The sequence below is a fragment of the Vollenhovia emeryi genome, unplaced genomic scaffold (genome assembly GCF_000949405.1).
Source record: "Vollenhovia emeryi isolate VEMERY1.0 unplaced genomic scaffold, V.emery_V1.0 DF939183.1, whole genome shotgun sequence".
Taxonomy (NCBI): domain Eukaryota; kingdom Metazoa; phylum Arthropoda; class Insecta; order Hymenoptera; family Formicidae; genus Vollenhovia; species Vollenhovia emeryi.
In genome coordinates, this window is record NW_011967183.1 from 423,142 (window position 1) to 427,513 (window position 4,372).

The 4,372-nt window shown below is 47.8% G+C and overlaps 1 protein-coding gene across 2 annotated transcripts in view; it reads left to right on the forward strand.

Annotated features, from left to right (window-relative positions):
* LOC105562793 overlaps positions 1–4,372 on the forward strand; it is a 33,988-nt gene that overhangs the window by 20,621 nt on the left and 8,995 nt on the right. The window contains exon 2 of one of the 2 annotated variants that reach the window (XM_012013865.1): positions 345–461. The exons of the other annotated variant lie outside the window; for it this stretch is intronic. The gene's annotated coding sequence lies outside the window, so the exon portion shown is untranslated. The remainder of the gene's footprint in view (positions 1–344; positions 462–4,372) is intronic. 2 annotated transcript variants of the gene reach the window in all.

Below are 4,372 nucleotides of genomic sequence, written 5' to 3' on the forward strand. Positions count from 1 at the left end.
CTCTCTCTCTCTCTCTCTCTCTCTCTCTCTCTCTCTCTTTCTTTCGTTGTTCGGCATCGACACATCTATTTTTATTTCCGCTCGAATGAGAGATAAATGCGGCGAGGCTTTCAAATTTTCCGTTGCGTTTTACAAATACTTCGAGATTAGATACTTTTTTTCCTATTGAAATCACACTCGCAAAAGATTCTTACGCAAAGTCCGCTTCGAATTGCATCTCGCGGCCCGTCCCGACGCCGCGTGGTCGTGATAGATGATAAGAGATGCTTGAGAAATACTGTTTATCGGAAAACGAAAGAACAGAAAGAATAATCGTGTCTTCTCGCGTCTATTTTATCTTCAAGGTCTCGGGGGAATGGAGCGCGGGGAGCCGGTGCGAAGGGAGTAGGCGCGAGATCGGCGCCATGACACGCCCTTGTATCGTCGAGATTACCGTCGACTAAGCTGCGCACGTATCTCTGGTGAGTGTTACCGGCCTCTGCCCCCAAATTCCTCCGTTAACCCAATTTCGTACGGCCCTCGCGGGAGCGCTGGAGATCGCCCGTGATACTCGTCCGCGCGCTTGATAAAATTGTGTATCGCGCCTCGCCGCCGCCGGAGGTTCACATGGCGAAATCGCCGCGTAAAAATACGAAGGGGCTTTCGAAACGTCGCCCCGAACGTTGGCGTTTCGTTGCCGTCGTCGCGCCGTTCCTTACCGCACGAGCGATAAACTCGGGCGACTCGAGTCGCGCGGAAGATTTCGCCCGGCCGGGGGAGCCGCGTCCATTGCGGCAGCCGCAGGGGAACGTCGCCGGAGGGAACGCCGGATTCGTGCCTTATCGGGGCTGCCGGAGGCGTACGCCGCGTCGCCGACGTCGCCAATTTCCCCGATATACGGTACATTTCCGCGTACCCGCATCGCGCGGGCCGACATATCGCGGTCCACGTCGACCCGACGCTCACGTGAGCGGCACGCTTTGCGCGGAATGACAATGACATCTGCTTCGGATTCGCTGCCGCCGCCGCCGCGCTCCTACGTTATCGCGCGCGCCGTGTGCGCAATCGGCGGGCGGATAATGAGCGACTCGCGGCTCTGTTTAGACTTTTGCGCGCTATTCCTGGCGGGATACACAATGGCAGACGTTGTCGCGCTCGTTTTCGCGCGGAAGCGACCTGGCGGCATTATCGAGTCATACGCGCGAAAATAGCGCCGTTACGAGACGCGTGCGTTACGCAGCGAAATCCGCATAATTGGTGCGCGCGCGCGCGCGCGCCTCTCGTTACAGCCGGCGGCTCTCGAGAATCTAACGACGAAACGCACCGCACATCGGCAGCTGTGGATTTGCCTTCCGGTCGAGTGCTAATGCGTATGAATTGATTAGAGCGGATGGTGCGTATACGACTTGAGAGCTGCGTCGAATCAGCCTAAAGTTCGTACGAAACAGTACGCGGTAATTAAGGAGAAACGTGGTCGTTTGGCCGATAGATTACACCCTCGGAAAGGATTTCTGTTACCGGGACAAAAATATTCTTGACGCATTTCTATTTCTCGCAATCTCATTTGGTATAAAAATAAGACAATATCAAAATAAAATCAATAATTCGTATTCTCCTCCTCTATCGAATTGAAAAAGATTGACTTACTGTATTGAGACAAGAGTAGCTTATATTCTTGCGTTTGGAATAAATTTTCCCTCCATCTTACAACGCGCGAAGTTGGCGCCCACGATGTTCGACAAAAGACTATCATATTATTCTAGATTTTAGAATTTTTCATTTGAGATTAAAACATTTCTTTCTCTATAATAATCGATTCTATTTTATGATACATTGAAGTGTAACAGCATTGGATCCGGAATTTTTTTCTGTGGTTGTCTATTTTGAATATTACACTGAGAGAGAAATATCCTGGCCCGCGGAAACGCCACTTGATCGATTTATCCGATGGAAAATTTTTTTCAGTCTAGAGGAAGATATAAAGAATACGAAATTAATTTTGTTCTTAATTAGAAACACGGATGATGAGATAATTTCACGACGAGAAGGCGCTAATAGGGCTACAATCGCGTCACAATAGTCGCATCGCACCGTCGATGATATAGCGAGGGGAATTGTGCCTTTTATTTTCCAGTCCTCGCGCAACGTCTCGCATTTACGAGACCTACCATTTTTACTGCGGAGCGTATATCGCGACGATTTCGCTCGTAATACCCGGCGACGGTTGTAAAAAGTACACTCGAAATGGCATTCCCCTCGCGAGCCGCGGAGGCAAGAGCCTGAGAGATACCGTGGAATAAGAGCGAGTTAAAAATGGGATTGCGCGTTTATTGCGCAACGAGAACGGGGGCGTCGTATGTACGAAATAGTCTTCCCGGCTCAGCTGCGGTTATCACTCGCTTCATAAAATCACGGAGGAATTCCTGTTTGTTTCCATTGGCATCGCTCGCGTCGTCGCGTATGGGCGCGACAATGCGATTTCGAACACGATCAACCGAGATAACGAATCACGTGTATTTTTAATTTCGAACAATTCGGCGCTTGAAGGAGCTTAATCAAGATTGAGCTGGAATTTCAAGGAATTTTTTAAGATATCACACCGGAGAAAAAAGCAGCTGTCGTAGCTAAACACCGCACGTGGTAACAAAACTCCGGTTGTAAAATTTGCGCGATATTTAGTTGTAATAGCCAATATTGTGCCATTGTGCCTATTGTATCAGGTGCGACAGCAAACCGTTTGCCGCGGTGTAGAAATTTGTAGTTACGGCAGCAAAGTATAGCTTCGGCAGATCACGATTAGCTGCGGTAGCGAAAACATTTTTGTCAGTGCACGCTGCTATGACCTAACGATTGAAAGTCGTCCCCACAAAAGGATAAATTAAAAAAAATCGTTCGGCTAGTTGCGTGTTGTGCGATCGGATCTTCGAGCAACATTTTCCGCCGAGAGTCTCGCTAAATGGAAATAAACTGTCGATGCGTGCGGATTATCGTAGGATTGATAGAGTCTTCGCTTTCTTTTTATCCTTTCTCTCTCTCTCTCTCTCTTTCTCTCATACTTACTGACTCACTGACTCGTTCTCTCAACCCGAGTCTTGAATCGCTGCCAGATTTCGCAGCAAACGGGCGGTGAGTCTGCGATCGCTGCACGCCGGAATGATGGACGCCACTTCTGTTGGCTCTTTCCTCCTTTCCCGTTATTCTTCATTACAGAAAAGAATTGTGTGCGACAACTCGAGATCCCATTTTTCATCATACAAAGACCGACGTGGACTTTCCTTCCCTCTCTCCATTTTCACCCGCGAAAGGAAAGAATGTATGTGTCATATCGGGATTACATCGTGATTAATCATTCTACTTAGTCAAGTCTAAGCAAATCTCGGCGCGTTTTACAGATCACGATGGACTGGCAGAATTTAGGTCATTGTCGTTTCACACGCTACGGTTTACGACGTTAAATATTGGCCGTTTTAAACTGGCGGTGTAAAGTCTAAGTGAGAGATCTTCATCTAATTAAGTAATTCTTGTCACGATGACAGCGTCGCGCTACAAGTGCCAGGGAATTTAGGATTACGTGATTTTAAGATGATTATCTTGATGATAAATCGTATTAAAAATCGTGCCGTCACGTCTAAACAGGCACTTGAAAACTAATGAACACTTCGCGCGGATCCTAGAGATAAGTGGAAAGATGCGCGTGATAAAGATTATTGATTTAATCGCGGTAGTTCATTGAGGTAACCAGCGATGCAAAGAGAACAAGCGGATAATATCAATCGAAAAACATTAGTTGACGTCAGTCGGGTAAAAGCGAGAACGACAGAGATAGAGAAGCCGCTTTATTTTCGAAACGCGTTGCGCCTCGAGCGGCGAACAAAAGCGCGCTTTTCCCCGCGCTTTAAGTTATATTCGTGCCCTTAAGGCCTTTCTACAGTTGCGTAAACGTAGTTGTAGGGTTGTAGGAGTAGAAAGTGTAGCAAGTGTTGTACAACGAAGTAATATGCAATAGAGTGAGATACGTCGTAATTGAGGTGAACGATTGGTTAGCTTTTACGCCCTACGTCGTTGTAGTCGTGAAAGACGAAGTTTAGCCGTCCTTTACAACAGGCTCGACAATCGGAAATGCTAGTTTAAAACTGTGTTTTGCAACACTGTACAACCGCCGACCACCACGTTTACGCAATTGTAGAATGGCCTTTAGATCAGTCCGTTTTATTGCCGGCATAACTTCCAGTGCGAGAAGCGTACGCCGCGCTGTACCCAGAAGACGTCTTCGTTACATTAACCTGGGTCTCCGTTAGTGGATCGCTCTTTTATTATTCAAGTCGGCCGTATTTGTTCGTACGCAGCTATTTATATGCGGGCGTAACAATGTTCGCGCGAGGGCGGGGGGGGG